The 16986-nt window shown below is 36.5% G+C and overlaps 2 long non-coding RNA genes across 7 annotated transcripts in view; both read right to left on the bottom strand.

The window, feature by feature from the left end:
* The window catches only part of LOC127971920 (uncharacterized), a 35093-nt gene extending 30199 nt beyond the window's left edge, over positions 1 to 4894 (bottom strand). The window contains exons 1-3 of one of the 3 annotated variants that reach the window (XR_008156962.1): positions 4595 to 4894; positions 3590 to 3769; positions 2078 to 2580 (exon numbers count right to left, since the gene is read on the bottom strand). This is a non-coding gene — a long non-coding RNA (uncharacterized LOC127971920). The other 2 variants (XR_008156961.1, XR_008156963.1) reach the window with 2 other exon arrangements.
* A 12-nt stretch (positions 4895 to 4906) lies between these two features.
* On the bottom strand, positions 4907 to 6928 carry LOC127971921 (uncharacterized). Of its 4 annotated transcripts, none has more exons than XR_008156966.1 (4): positions 6274 to 6928; positions 5516 to 6159; positions 5228 to 5358; positions 4907 to 5118 (listed from the first exon to the last, which is right to left on the bottom strand). It is a non-coding gene; the product is annotated as an uncharacterized LOC127971921 (long non-coding RNA). The 4 variants fall into 4 exon arrangements; XR_008156965.1 differs by having other exon boundaries at positions 5228 to 5339; XR_008156967.1 differs by having other exon boundaries at positions 5228 to 5608; positions 6031 to 6159.
* Positions 6929 to 16986: the final 10058 nt, after the last annotated feature.

The raw sequence follows: 16986 nt of genomic DNA, 5'->3' as shown, positions 1-16986 counted from the left end.
ATCCAAAAAAAGTAGACCCTTTACAGATTCGATTGATGTATTGCTCTTATCTGTACGATTAAAACTGAAAAAGTAATTTAAGTAGCCTAATTGTCAGGGTTATCAGCAGAAAATGACTCAAAACGCGTATATGCGTTAATCGACTCCAGAGTTAAAAGGCTGTCGTGACTTTTTTCCTTCCAGTATTCATAAGCTGTATCACGCTGTCAAATTATATTTCATTTTGCACACATAAACATATCAAAAACACCTGAATTCTGCTCTTGTTGTGTTCTAATGGGTGGATTAGTGCTGTGATATTATTTTTGGAATCTCTTAAAAAATGCTGATGAAGTGCTCATTTCTCTCTCGTCTTTCTCTCTGTTCTTTGGTCAGAGACATAATTTATTAATGAGATATCTGACCCGGTAATAATAACATATGTTGATTTAGCTTGAGTGAATGAAATGTGTAGCCTGTTTGTCTGATCTCGCCCCAAACGCGGCTGTCATGTGACTTTTTTTTCCTTCGCGATGTCAAATATTGCATTTTGCACACATACACGGCTCAAAAACCCCTGGATTTTTCTCTTAGTGTGTTCTAATGGGTGGATTGTGTGCATTTGCAGGAATATTTATTTTAAGAAGCTCTTAAAAATATATATATAAATGACTTTACCATGTTGTGACAATGGATAACAATTGATGTGAGGTTCAGCCTGACAGATAAAATCTCACAAGCACATATAAACACTCATTTTCATGTGTATAATATATTCTTCTAATTGTTTTGTGCCGTTTCGCTGCAGTGTTTTAATCTGACAGGCTGTAAATTCTCTTCAAGTGTTCAGAGAAATACATCGCGAGCTCGCGGACATTTGGCTGCCGCGAATATATCATGTTATTACTTTAAACAGTTCAGAAACATCTGATTTTAGCTCTTGGTGTGTTCTAACGTGTGGATTGCGTGCAATCGCCGTTTTAAAAGGTCTTAAATAAGAGTGAATTCGCTCGTTGTGAGCTCCGTGGAGACAGCAGCAGTCCCTGCTAACAACATTACGTAACTGTTACATAACTGCGACGTAATCTGGTGACCAAAGTTTCGTCGTGGCGACGTAACTAGTTACGTCGTGGCAACCGGAAAAGTGAAAGGTGCGTATACGTCGCCACAACGTAACTTTGTGACGTTGCCAGTAAGTAACTGCGACGTTGTGGCAACGTCGCGGATCGGTGGTCGTGTGCTGGTAATCAGTTGGTCAGTTGTTTTTTTTTTATAATTATTCTATGGGCGGACATGCAGCACTTGAACCTAATTTATGTCCTCATATGCCCAAACTAATTTAAAGGATGTTTCAGCAGCTGTGAAAGATTAATACATACTCGAAATGAATTCAGTTAATTTATTAACAAGCAAATATGAACAGTAATACACCCAGATTATTAATAAAAACAGGATATACAGCGAAATATGAATGAAAGCATTCAGCCCATACAGAAGCACATAGATTGAGATATATTAATAATAAATACTGTGGCGAGTGGGGCGGGGCCTCACTCCTCGTTCCCACGCCTCTCGGCCCCGCCCCACTCGCCACAAATACATTTCCATATATTGAAATATCTATACCCTTCTGTAAGCATCCAGGGTCAAAACATTATGCACAACATGCAAGTCTTAGTAGGCACTCAGTACATTGCATTTAAATATTATCATTAACAATGCACACATTCATCAACTAATCACAAGATCCCACAATAATCTTCAGCTAATCACACCCTTAACCAAACCACTACAAATAATTCATTGAAAATAATATGCAATAGCTTATGAACAGATGTATTATAGCAAATCAAGTTTAATGAATCTCACACCTATCATACAGCATTATGGCCAGTTCACACTGCCACAAAAATATATCTAAATATATACAGTATTGTTCAAAATAATAGCAGTACAATGTGACTAACCAGAATAATCAAGGTTTTTCGTATATTTTTTTATTGCTACGTGGCAAACAAGTTACCAGTAGGTTCAGTAGATTCTCAGAAAACAAATGAGACCCAGCATTCATGATATGCACGCTCTTAGGACTGTGCAATTGGGCAATTAGTTGAATTAGTTGAAAGGGGTGTGTTCAAAAAAATAGCAGTGTGGCATTCAATCACTGAGGTCATCAATTTTGTGAAGAAACAGGTGTAAATCAGGTGGCCCCTATTTAAGGATGAAGCCAACACTTGTTGAACATGCATTTGAAAGCTGAGGAAAATGGGTCGTTCAAGACATTGTTCAGAAGAACAGCGTACTTTGATTAAAAAGTTGATTAGAGAGGGGAAAACCTATAAAGAGGTGCAAAAAATGATAGGCTGTTCAGCTAAAATGATCTCCAATGCCTTAAAATGGAGAGCAAAACCAGAGAGACGTGGAAGAAAACGGAAGACAACCATCAAAATGGATAGAAGAATAACCAGAATGGCAAAGGCTCAGCCAATGATCACCTCCAGGATGATCAAAGACAGTCTGGAGTTACCTGTAAGTACTGTGACAGTTAGAAGACGTCTGTGTGAAGCTAATCTATTTTCAAGAATCCCCCGCAAAGTCCCTCTGTTAAAAAAAAAGGCATGTGCAGAAGAGGTTACAATTTGCCAAAGAACACATCAACTGGCCTAAAGAGAAATGGAGGAACATTTTGTGGACTGATGAGAGTAAAATTGTTCTTTTTGGGTCCAAGGGCCACAGGCAGTTTGTGAGACGACCCCCAAACTCTGAATTCAAGCCACAGTACACAGTGAAGACAGTGAAGCATGGAGGTGCAAGCATCATGATATGGGCATGTTTCTCCTACTATGGTGTTGGGCCTATTTATCGCATACCAGGGATCATGGATCAGTTTGCATATGTTAAAATACTTGAAGAGGTCATGTTGCCCTATGCTGAAGAGGACATGCCCTTGAAATGGTTGTTTCAACAAGACAATGACCCAAAACACACTAGTAAACGGGCAAAGTCTTGGTTCCAAACCAACAAAATTAATGTTATGGAGTGGCCAGCCCAATCTCCAGACCTTAATCCAATTGAGAACTTGTGGGGTGATATCAAAAATGCTGTTTCTGAAGCAAAACCAAGAAATGTGAATGAATTGTGGAATGTTGTTAAAGAATCATGGAGTGGAATAACAGCTGAGAGGTGCCACAAGTTGGTTGACTCCATGCCACACAGATGTCAAGCAGTTTTAAAAAACTGTGGTCATACAACTAAATATTAGTTTAGTGATTCACAGGATTGCTAAATCCCAGAAAAAAAAAATGTTTGTACAAAATAGTTTTGAGTTTGTACAGTCAAAGGTAGACACTGCTATTTTTTTGAACACACCCCTTTCAACTAATTGCCCAATTGCACAGCCTTAAGAGCGTGCATATCATGAATGCTGGGTCTTGTTTGTTTTCTGACAATCTACTGAACCTACTGGTAACTTGTTTGCCACGTAGCAATAAAAAATATACTAAAAACCTTGATTATTCTGGTTAGTCACATTGTACTGCTATTATTTTGAACAATACTGTATATGTTTAAGCAATTAACATTAAATTCTAAAATCTTAAGTAATTCTTACTTTCTCTATTCTTGCAATATTCTAGTGTTCATGTCCCTGAGTAATATCTGCATCCACCGAAGTCTGAAGAGCTGAAGAACACAATATGCTAGTAGACAGCAATCCTCGTGAGAGAGAGGTCTGGTGTGGAGGGTGGATCTGGAACTGACTTCTCTTGATTATCTCTTTTCACAAACTGCCCTGAAATACAATTCAAACATTAACAATGATTGTTATAAATGTAATGTAAGGCTCTTAAACTCATAATGCTCATTTTGGAAATATAGTTAATATCACTAATATGCAGCATGCACGATACAAGGAAGTGGTCAGTAATTACACTTTGAGGTATTATATCTATGTCAGTAAGGCTACCTTTAAGAAAAAATAAAATGAATAAATTAAGTTGTGTTATGCATTCAAATAGTTAGACATGCTAAAATACAGAATTTGTTAACAATAATAATAAAAAATAATATGCTGGGGAAAAAATTAGGGCCCTAAATATGTTTTTTTTTTAATGTTTAATAAATTGATGTGAAAATGTATGTACTACGAAAAAGGAGTAGAGAAAAATGAAATATTTATTTTATCATTGAGGATTTCTTAAAAAAAATATATATATATATCGTCTCGCTCTCATGAACCCAGTCTCGTGTCTCGTCTCATCTTGTGGGATAAGTGTCTCATCACACCCCTAGTAGCCAGAGCAAGAGATACATTAGATTTCTTTTGCATGTCTGACAGTCTAACATTAAGCAGAAGTGTTTCAAAAGAGTTAAACCTGTATCCTGTTTTCTGGGTAACATTGAGAATATCACTATATATTGTTGCAACACCTCCGCCACGACCAGTCTGACAGGGCTCATGCTTATAGCAGTAGTTTGGTGGAGTTTAGACTAATGCTAAATCAAAAATGCCTGTCAAAATTAACACTGGAACAAACACAATCTTTATTGTAGTAGTACTTCTATTTGAGCGTGTAGAACAAAATTCATCATAGCAGTTATTTGAGAATTGGCTTACTAGTCATATGGAGCGAAGTGTCCTGGAGATGTTGTCCAACAGGAGATCTAAAAAGCCTAGCTCCCAGAAAAGATTCCAATTATTAACAAAAGGCAGTTTCTGTTCTTTACACCATGACTATAACCATTCGTTTAAAGCAAAAAGTCTGCTGAACCTTTCATGTCCTCATCTATACGTGGGAAGTGGTCCTGACACGATGATCATCATGCAGGCGATATGCTGCGCACCGTCTTGATCAGGCTCCTGAAGTCCCTCTTCAGCGTCTCCGTCCACTCTGATGCCCACCTCACTCTTCAGGGAATCTGTGCAGAAATATCAAGAACATGAGCACCAGGGAAGTAGTCAGTGTGGACTTTACCTTCAGCTAACATAGCGCAAACGTGCCGGACGATGGAGTCTCTGATGATCACAGCGTTTTGTTCTGTCTCGCGAAGTGGAGCGAATCGGGTTCTGGTGGAGATCCTGAAGACCGGAGGCGGCGGATGGAGAGAGGTCGTCGCCCAGGGCCTGGATCATGTCTTACACTATGAAATAGGGTGAAGGACATCTGGGAAGATCGCATCCTGGGTACACCGGGTCTTTGCAGAGAACCACACAGAGTAGAGGTGGTAGGAGGGTTAGCTGTATACTTACCCTGGACTTATGAGCATCAACCCCTGAATATTTCCAGCACAGCTCTCCACTCGCTCAGCTGGGCCTGCTTCTCCACAATATCATGGATCTGTATCTTCACGGCCTCCAGCTCCTTATTAGAAATAAACAAACTAGAGAATAGGGGAAATGCAGAAAAGAAAAATAGCAATATGGAAAACATACAAACATCTTTAGATACCAGAATTCACATGTTTAGATTTTACAGATGCATGATGATATATTGTAAAAAATAAATATGAAGTTATTTAATAAGCTTTGTAGCATCACCTGTGTTTTCTATCTCTGTCAGCAGCTCCCGTTAGACATTTTCTTGGAACTGCCCCTCTGTTTTAGAGGGTTTTTAAGACACTCCTGAAATCACTGTACAATTTTTTTTATCAATATTTGTTTACAATGATAAATCAGAACAAGCTTGAAACAGTGGTTTGAAATAGTTTCAGCCCATTTTAGACCGCAAGTGACGTCACTGATAGACTCTACAGTGCAGATTTTTAGGTTAAATTAATTAGCTTAACTTTACTTCATTTATCTATTGACAAATTACCATCAAAAACATTTACAAAACGATCAAAACCGATCCTTTACGCATAAGATGTAATTAAAAGGCCAAACTTTCATTAATAAGGGCTCAAATCTAATATGCTATAACGTTAATTATGTTTCTATGCTAGCGTAATACTTGATAGCAGACATTTCAGGAAAAATACCATAATCACAGAGGTATAAATATTAACAAAAAGTACTTAAAGTAGACTGTGGATGATATTAACGTGTTACTTAACAAATCTGTCGCAGTTGTTGGCCTTTTCTTTGGTATAACTGACGAGAAACAGAGAAAATGTCAGACGAGTCCTCTCCTCTCCAGCAGCTGATGTATACGCGGTTGCCATGGTAACTCAACGGCTAGAAGGCTAATAAAAACAATAAAATAATAAAAAAAGGTTTTAGCGACGTTAGACTTTTGTTTTTACTTTGTTTTATACATTTTATCAACCAACTTATTTATTATAAATTGTAAAACTCACTTCAGAAAGCTAATTCTCCTGTCAGACACAGTTGAAGTGAAAAGTGCGTCAAACAAACGCGCTGTCCTTCTGATACAACATACATAACAATCTCTGCTGCAGATGAGATGGTGTAGCCAGTCTGTGTCACTATTTCACGTTCATAACTCCTTACGAGATAGAAAGTTTCACAACTCTTTTCTTGTCAATACTGTGCGCGCGGTGCGTCAGTTGTGGAAGCGCGCGCCTGTATGTCACGTCACTATATATTAAAAGCATGTCCATATTCTGACTTGGTGAAAAGAAACATATTTTATCTTTAAGGAACGTTTAATCTTGAGTCTGAAGTTTAATTACACTTTTTAAATGGCTCTATACTCAGAGAGCATATAAAGAACGTAAAAAAATATATGGTAATGATATTACGTGCATACGACGTTGTAGTTACGTTGCCAGTAAGTCATGAAGTTACCAATATATTACCAATAGAGGACCTATCTGGGACGTTCTTGGTTATCTGGTCACGTTGGAAGGACGTACTGACGACGTTGTGAGTTGGTAATGTGATGGTAATAAAATTACGGGCATGCGACGTCGTAGTTACGTTGTCAATTGGTAAGTCATGGAATTACCAAAAATTACCAGTACGTTAAGTAACTGTTACGTCGTGTGTTAGCAGGGGTGATTCTTCTCTCGTCTTTCTGACTGCTCTCTGCCCAGAAATCAATTATTAATGAGCCCTGACCCCTGTAATAATCAGATATGTTGGTTTAGCTTGTCAGTTTGAGTGAAATTGTATTATTTACTTGGTATTTTTAACCGGTTTAAAAGTGAAACAAAACCCGACTCCTCCCTTTAATCTCGGTTATTGCAACTAGGGGCGCAATTTTTCTCAGATAATGTAAGTCTATGGGTAATGTATTTTGACATTTAAAAATTAATAAAAAAAAAAAACTTTAAGTCTGATCAGTCTGAAAAGATATAGCAACCAGCACCGCTCTATCCCGCAGGTGTCTGCCGAGTTTGGGGCTTGTGGCTTTAAAGCCCTAGGAGGAGTAGCGTACAGAATTTCTGTCAGAAAAATAATAATAAGAAAAAAAAGAAGCCAACATAATAATTAATCAGAAAATATCGTGCTGATGCACGAAATATGCCTCCAGTTGAAATGCATTAGTTTAAAAAACGTGCTGCAATTACGAAAATAAGGAAATAAACGTGTGCCTGCCACGAATAAATAGATTAAATTACGTGACAAAATCACGAACTGCCTTTCCGTGTGTGGACCACGGAAGATGAGTTTCATTGACTTGCGTTAGAGTTATCCGTGATCTCAGCACAGACTCACTCCGTGCTCCTATCACAGATTTTAGCTCTGACTATAGCCAAAATGTGTGTAAAACGACATCAAACTGGATTTTATGATGACAGGACGAGAAAAAAATGCCAAGTTAATTACATGCCATTGCAACAGAGTCGACGAAAAGCTTACAAGTTCCTAAACAAGTGAGTGAGGTCAGGTTGTTGAGGTCCGTGCCATCACGGGACTTTGGTTATCTAACTGAAACAAACGTAATTTTTATGATGACAGGACAATGCAATAACTACAACAGCTGTCTAGTTAAAGTCTTTATGGCATTTGATGTTGGAAAAGAAACAAATACTTCAAATGTTGCGTTTCCAAATGAGAAAGCACGTCCGTTCAGCGAGTTCTGTACTCCGTCATTGAAACGAGTATCCGTGTGTGGACCACGGGAGGTCAGTGTCATTGACTTGCGTTGGGGAAATATCCGTGGCCGGGTCACGGAATTTGGGGCAATTCCGTGATGGCTTCACGGATTTTGAGTTAAGGGCCCGTGGACATTTCACGGAATTCTGTGAGACCAGGTTGAAATACCTCGAGACTTTATGTTGGGTTTTTGTTCCCCATCCCACTGCATCTCATGTTTTAAATGAAAAAAAAAATGTATTCAGTGTTACTGGTTTTCCACCATTTTTATTTATTTAAGAATGCATGCATACATGACGCTGTTTTGTTTATAGCTCTTTAAGCAACTTAATTAATAATAATTGGTTCATAAAAATTATTAAAAATATTTTTTTTTCACAGTCATGTATTCTAATGCTTTGAATAAACGTGCAGTAATATTTTGCTCGATGCGCTATCTTGAGGCCCCAGAAGAGAAGCAAAAATCTTTTCTTCAACCTAACTTAAATTATGCATTTTAAATTAAAATACAATTCGAATTTTGATCATATTTAAGTAAAAAAATTTTATTTAGTTTTTCAGCTATTTTGACAGCCCTAGGCGATTTTAGCCTGAATCTGTATCTGTGTGCATGTGACTGTCTGAATACCGGCAGAATTCACATTTCTGTTGTAGAAAGAGAAACATTGTGCAGAAGTATTATTTGCTGTTATGCATATGTGTCCGAAGCTGCAGATGCTGTGTGATGCGTGTTCCAAAAAAAAAAAAAAAAAAAAAAAAACGTGCTCCGAGAGAAGGCCGTTAAAATTAATTTCCTATTTTTGTTTTAGAAACTTGGGTTGGTTGGTCCAATCGATTTGTGCAAAAGATTTTTGAAGTTTTAGACTAGACTAGTCTCAGATTTTAGAATAGAAGGGATGGTAAAAGATCTGGGCACAGTTTCTCCAGAATTTAAAGTTAAAGCGGTGTCGAGCTGTTTTAATAAATTTTTTAGATGTATTATGGTTCCCGAACCCGTATGACTTTGAACAGTGACCGCGAACATTTAGTTTACTGCAGCCGCAGCCATCATTACCAAGCGCGAACTGTTGACTCTGACAGTGAATGAGAGCCATAGACAGTAAAAGAAATGGACACAGCGACCCCATTGGAACTCAATTGAGACAAATGAAGCCCAGTTTTAGGGTTTTTTAGCACTTCCGTTTCTGACGCGCAGACTCAAACGAAGCTTGACGACGTCAGCAACCTGTCTGCCAGATGTAAATCTTCTAAGTGGCTGTGCGTGCAAACTGCCATCGTTAATCTTGCAGAGACGGCGATCTTGAGCGGGGAGTTCTTTGTCGTGAGTGAGCAGGAGTAAGTATTCTGATTAATTATTTTGTATAGTATTTTAAAATGTAACGCCAGTACGCCATATTAAGTTAATTGCCTGCGAGCTTCTCCTCCTGTCTGTACGGTAATGCGACAGAGAGCCGAGTGGTTATGACGCAATCGTTAGCCTATTTTTTACAAAAACTGTTTATATGGGGCCATAATGTAACATAGAAGGTAATGGAGCCCTTTATACATTGTCGTGTATCTTTAGACATAAATAATGGACAAACAGAGTCTTTAAACGCCTCAGATGTAAAGTTATTCGCTGTCAAAGTGACGCCAAAATGAATGGGAGTCAATGGGAATGCTAACGCAAGTGAAGTTCTGCTAAAAGATGGCGGCACCCACCCGACTTCAACTTCCGGTCGACTTCCTTGCCCCTTGATGAGAGCAGACAAAGTGAATGCACAGGACATTGAGTGACATCCGTTAACCAAGATAGAAGATAGCCTGCGTTTGTATGTAGGCCTAGGAAATTTATATATTTACAATATTTAAATATAATTAATATTATTTTATTGCTTTTGTATTAGTTGTTTGAAGAGTAAAAAAAATCGGTCGGTCTTAACGCAATCTGCAAGTCGGTGGGACTAATAGCAAAAAAAAATAAAAAATTGACTCGGTGCTAAATTGACAGGGTCGGTCGGGTTACGGCAAACAAGAATATTTTTAAGGATGGCCTGATACGGTCTAAATCCTGACTTGAATGGTTAGTGTCCACAAAATGTTTAAAAGGGAGCATCAAATTAAAGTGTTACTATGAAGGCTTCTTAAAAACTCATTTTTAAACACATAATCAGTGCTGGACCAGCAGTAATGAGTGGTTATACTTTATTAAGATGTCCTTACAGTGTAATTATACATTTCAGTAGATTAGATTAGATTCAACTTTATTGTCACTGCACATGTAAGGTACAAGGCAACGAAATGCAGTTAGCATCTAACCAGAAGTGCAATAAGCAGTAAGCACAGAATAAAGGTCTATAATATGTACAATAACTATACAGATAAGTATTATGAATATAATTTACAGATTTTAAATACTATTAGCACATTAGAACACAATAGAACTATTAGAACATATGAACATAATTACATTATTGCAATGGACAGTAAAGTGCATAGAAACTATTTCAGTGTGCAAACGGATTATTCAGTGTTCCTGGATGAACAGACAGTAGTTCAAGTAATAACAAGTTTTTTGCTTGTTGTAAATAAATAAATAAATCAGTCAGATGTAGTGTTGAAGAGGGGGAGGAGTCTGTGTGTGTGGTGTGGGGGGTGTTGAGGGGTGTCAGAGGGCAGAGTTCAGCAAGGAGACAGCTTTAGGGAAAAAGCTGTTCCTGAATCTGCTGGTCCTTGTCCGGAGGCTCCTGAAACGCCTCCCAGAGGGCAGGAGGTTAAACAGTCCGTGGTCAGGGTGAGAGGAGTCCTTGAGAATGCTGCGAGCTGGACGTAGACAGTGTTTCCTCTTGATGTCCTCAAGAGCAGGAAGTGGTGTCCCTGTGATGCGTCGGGCAGTTTTAATTAACTACATAGGGTTAGGATTTGGGTTTGTCTCAGGGTTACTTGCATGTAATTATGCATAATTTATTGTTATTATAATATTAAGAACATGTAACAAGGACAGATAAAATAAAGTGTTACACTATAATCTAGTTATAGTAATAATCTTAGGCTACTTTGTGCAATACCTAGAAGTGTAACTGATAACTAATAATATTTCAGTAATAATATTAGAGTTACCATCCATAAAACAGCTCGTTGATACCTCGGATCCTACTGATTTGAAGTCCAACAGTCCAATAATTGCACTTATTTTGTGAGGAGACAAGATGATCTGAACACTGATGAGTAAGTGCACATTACTTTGCTCTGGTGTTACCTGGCCTGCCCTCATCCTCTGATCCTCATATAAACTCTATTACTAGAATTAAAAACCTTTTTAGATAAAATACATGATGAAATATAACCATAGAATCATAACTGACTGTGATTTAGTCTATTGTAAGAACAATGTCCTTAGAAACAGTTTTCTTTAACTTTCACTAACTGTTGTACGCATGAACCACAATAGGTAGCCGTTAGCAGAAACTGTTTCTAACAATTTAAATATGGATATTTTTCTTACAAAAACACACTGATTTGCTGCAGGAGGGCTTTATCCCCCAATCGCCTGTAACTACATCCTCTCTCTGGCTCAGCTGGCAGACCTGGATTCCTCTCCAGCCTGAGCTGAGCTTCAGCGAATATGTGTGTGGAGCAGTGCAGGCCGAGCGACGCTCCAAGTAGAGCAAGGTGACCAGTGTCAGAAACACTACTGTAGTCTAGATGGAAATAGGGGTCCACGCGCAGCCCCTGGCTTTTTAAAATCCTTAAAGTGTTTATTTTCAGAATCTGCCAGGTGCCAAGCTGAAATAATGTCCCAAAGGGTTATTTTTTAACCGTTTGCTGCACCCGACCGGAACCCGAAAAATCTAAAAGTGAAATAGAAAGTGGCATATCATTAGAGGTAAACAACATACAGAGACAAATGAACACATTTTCCCATACAATTCTGACCCCAGGAATTTAATGGAATGGTTATTTTTGACATTTGACAACATATTGACCTTATTTCTGGACAAAAAGAGCAAAAAAAAAATGGCCAAAGATGTGTTGAGGATCAACTATTTTTTCGTTTTCTCAAGCGCATGGGGTGATTTTTTTTCCACAACATATTATTTCTTTATCATTCAAGTGTCTATTCTAAAATTAAATTGGGTACCAAGCTGAAATAATGTCCAAAATGCTTAATTTTTAACCCTTTGCACCAAACCAGAAAAATCTAAATATGATTTAAAGTGGCATAACTTTTGATGTAAACAACTAACAGAGACAAATGGACACATTTTTCAATACAATTCTGACCCCAGAAATTGTTATTTGTCATGTTTTATAACATCTTGACCATCTGTGGTCAAAAAGAGCAAAAAAAAGTTCATTTGACAGCGTTTTTATTATACTTAGCAGCCTGAAATAGGATTTATTTTAACCTTTTACTTCACCTATCCTGAACCTGAAAATATTTAAAATAGTTTTACTTTTGAAGTTAACAAAACAAAGCAAATTAGCTTAAATAAATAAATAAATAAAATAAATAAATAAAAAACTACAGAAAAAATCCAAAATGGTCCAAAAAGTTGACTGAGCACAAACTGCAAGTTTTTGAAATTTGGGGCTTTGCAGTTGGTGGTCGTCGGTTGGTACCTGCAGATTGCCATCTCCCACTGCTCTCTCTTTTGGAAAAATTCAGTAAGTATTTGAAACTATAATGATATATATATATATATATATATATATGGTATAAACTACCATACTAATGAGTATGGTAATTTTACAACACTCAACACATGCAGGTGGGGAGGGCAAGCGAGAAGCTATCATATCTACACAGTATATGAGATATGAGACTCTGTAAAGACGTCAGTTCACCATACCACATGAGGGATATTTGTGAACAGGTTCCATTGAAATTTGAGAACTTGTCTTTGGATACAATTGGCTATCACCAATACTGCTATAAAACCTTTACAGGGAAAATAAATCGTTTACAAGTGTCAAAGGCTTCTACATCTGGTGAATCATTATCATTGAAAAGGGACTCTCTGCGCCATGTCAAATCACGGTCAGTTCAATCTGAAGGAGCTCCAAGAAGGTGTTCCTTCTTGTTTCCCAATTGGTGCATTTTCTTTGACAAAACAAAATCCAAGTTCAAGGGCAAGACTGAAGAGCTTACAAAGTTTCAGAGTTGGAAACACAAGGAACCAGGCTGGAAAGTTATTGAACCTAGGGCACAGGAATTAAAGAAAGAGGCTCTTTATCACAAGGTGCAGGGCAAGGACCTATTTGTAATGGAAGCTAAGTATCATCCATCGTGCAGAAACAACTTCAACACAGAGTACCAAACCCATGAGCGTGGAAGGGAGAGAGTAGAAAAGGCAGCAGACAATACTGACAGCCTGCAGGCCCAGAAGATAGCAGCACATAACAAGTCATATTGTGTGCTAAAGGATTACATTCTTAGGAATGTGATTGAATGCAAAGAGGTTGTCCAGCTAAGATCCATCTGCAACTTGTACATGAAGACATTGGAAAATCAAGGTTTTCCTAATCCTGAATACCGCAGTGAGAAATTGGCAAGACGGTTACAGGGAGACAAAGACATCTCTCATGAACTCACTTTCTCCAAGGTGCAACAACATGAGTGTATTAAGCTGAACCTCATATACAGCTCAGCATTACTGTAGATGAAGCAGTTGGATGTGCATACAAACTTGGAACAGCTGACCAACTTCAAGAAGCAGCACCAGTTCCTCTTTCTCGATTTTTCGGGTTCCGGTCGGGTGCAGCAAAGGGTTAAAAAAGAACCCTTTGGGACATTATTTCAGCTTGGCACCTGGCAGATTATGAAAATAAACACTTTAAGGATTTTAAAAAATCAGGTGGCATAAAAAAAGCCGGGGGGTGCGCGTGGACCCCTATTGGGTGATTCTCACGAAATCGTAGTTTCAAAGCTTTCATATATGACGTTTAAAAAAATGTTTGTATCAACAAATTTTCTTTTTAAGCATTCAGAGCCGGGTCTGAAGTGTCAGTGACCATACATTTAAAAAAGTTTTACTGACAATTTAACAACTTTTTGAACATATTTTCCAAAACATGTCCTTAAAAATCTCATTACCGTAACACTCTGAAAAGTTCAGTGATGTAGGGAAAAATAATACATTTTCACATTTTTAAAAATGTTTTTATAACAGTCATGCACAGTTACTTGAAACTCTGGAATAAAATATATTTTTATAATAACATTTTTATGTGATTTTGAATTATTTCTCTCATTACCGCAACACCTTCTGCATTTTGCAGCCAATTTTTTATTTATTTTTTCAGTAAAAACTGAAATATTTTCAAAATGATGCTGCAAACCTGAAAGAACACAATGTATAGATTCTGCACATACATTTAAAAGCAGACTACTATTTTTCAATTTCTCAAATAAATCTTAAAATAACACATGTTGCGATAATGATACATAGGTTACGAAAATGAGGTTCATGATTTCGGTAATGATAATAGGCATATTAAGTATGTGGTTTAGTCAAACAAATAATATTAAATGTAGAAAATAAATTAGATAATATTGGCATAAATTATTTTGCAGTGCTTCATAACTAGATAACATAGGGTATAAACACCAGGGGCCATTTTCACAAAATATTTTAAGTGAAACTAAATGTTGCTCCTAACTCCACATCTTTAGGACTCTTTGACTCTTCTTCAAGTACTTCATAAAGTGTTTTTATGTAAAAATCAGCTCTTAAATCTGTGAAAAGGTAGTGGTAGTCAAGAGGACACCTAAATCACAAAGACCAAATCCTAAACAATCCTAAAATGGCTGTTTCCACAGCAATCCAGTTTGGATTTCTTTTACCTTTGTACTAAATCTTACTGTCATATCAGCCATAATAATTCTAGTCTGTTAATTAAAAGGCTGCTTATACATATAACAATTATTTATAAGATGCAGACATGTAGAAGCTGACAATTAGCTGAACATATGCTTGTTTAATTAGTGACACTCTAGTTCAAACTTTATTTGAATATTGCAACATTTTTATTTTGAAATCTTTATTTGATTATGGCAACATAATATCTCATTCTACAATATTTCTATTATAAAATAACTGACAGAGACCCATCCCTTATCAGCCAATCACTGTGGGTGTAGTTAGTAATCATGCTGACATCATCCATACCAAAAAGGTCGTCCTCACTCTTTTGCTTAGCTTAAGATTTCTCCCCATTCCTTAGTAAAATTCTGTCACCGCTGCTTTATGAATAGGTTTTATGAGAAGCAGTTTAAAGGGCACCCTGTGGTTTTCCACAAAAATAAATACTTAATAGTGTAATGTTAGAAAACAAAGAAGACTAATATTAGTTTTGTAATTTTAGTTTTATTATTAAAAAATTATTCACAATACATTATTACAAAATAATGTTTCTTATTTTATTTTATATTTTATGTAATAATCATATAATTATGTAATAACTATTTATTAATAGTCATTGACAGTGGGAATGTAGTCTTTGATAACTCAAGTGGATTTTTTTCTTTCTACTGAAAGAGTTGGTTCTGGTAAAGAGTATACCCAAGTGTGAACCTAAAGTTTTTCCAAAATCGCTCATTCCTAAAAAGATGATTCACAATATATTTTTCTTTTTTCCTTAAAGATGTTCTCATTCAATTTAACCCTAACCATTCTATAATAATTGTTTTTGAATTAGAATTTCAAACTGCTGCATTTTTTCATATTTAAATACACTGCCATTCAAAAGTTTAGCATCAATAATAAAAAAATAAAAAAAGTTTTTTTAAAGCCTCTTCTGCTCATCAAGGCTGCATTTATTTGATCAGAACTACAGTAAAAACAGTAATATTATGATAAAGTGATTGTTATCTTTTTAATATACTTTAAACCAGAATTTTATTTCTGTGGTGACAAAGCTGAATTTTCAGCACCATTACTCCTGGTTTCAGTGTCAAATGATCCTTTAGAAATTATTTTAATATGACATACAGCCAAGTATGGTGACCCATACTCAGAATTTGAGCTCTACATTTAACCCATCCAAAGTGCACACACACAGCAGTGAACACACACACACACACACACACACACACACAAGTTCTGTTGCTCAGTATAAAAATCATTACACTTATAGGAAGTCTTCATAATGATAGATGCACCAACATTTGTGTAGGCTTCCCAACAATTTTTGATAACTACTCCTGCTGTAACCTCTAACCCATAATGTCTCTCTCCTTCCTGGGATTTGGTGGGTTGGTATAAACGTTTTCTCTGAAATTGGTCACCCTAGCTTTTGCTTAAGCTTTTTTGTTTTGTTATTAAATAATATTTAATTTAATAACTCATTATATACATTTAACAATAGTCTGTATGATTACATTCTCATTACCGAAAAAGAGGTTCTCTCTACCGCAACTGGCCTTAAATTGTTGCGGTGAGTGAAAATGGTGTTGCGGAGGATGAGGTGTCTTAGCATGTTTTGCTAACAACAGAGAAGCCATGATGATTTACCTAATTTTTACTCTGTGTATAAAATCATTCATTAATGAAGTATATTTTCATAGAAAATGTGTAATCTAATATTTTTCTAAATGTGGAAAACTACCCGTTTCGGTGATGATAATCAATTTGTCGTGTACACGTTCTGACAAGAGAATTTTACACTTTTAACTGGAACAATATGAAGATATCTGCCTACCTTGTTGGTATTTCGAAGGTTCTGCCTCATGTGTTGCTTAATTTAAAATCAAGATTTATATTTAAAAAAAATTGTGTGTGTAAATGACCCTCAAAAAATATTGCGGAGGATGAGAACATTAGTCATGGACACTTTATATTTCCACTATTGTATCATTATTATTATACATGAATATTCAGTCTGTCATTTTTCTGTCATGTGAAAAATTATAGAAGAATATCCATTTACTTTTTTCAGAATATTTTAATTGTAATTAGTTTAAATTACAACATAACATAAGTTAAGATACAGCTGGACGCATTGCGGTAATGAGAATTTCAGCAGAA

This window comes from Carassius gibelio, chromosome B14 (assembly GCF_023724105.1).
Source record: "Carassius gibelio isolate Cgi1373 ecotype wild population from Czech Republic chromosome B14, carGib1.2-hapl.c, whole genome shotgun sequence".
NCBI classification, from domain to species: domain Eukaryota; kingdom Metazoa; phylum Chordata; class Actinopteri; order Cypriniformes; family Cyprinidae; genus Carassius; species Carassius gibelio.
This window is presented reverse-complemented; position numbering and strand designations above follow the sequence as displayed.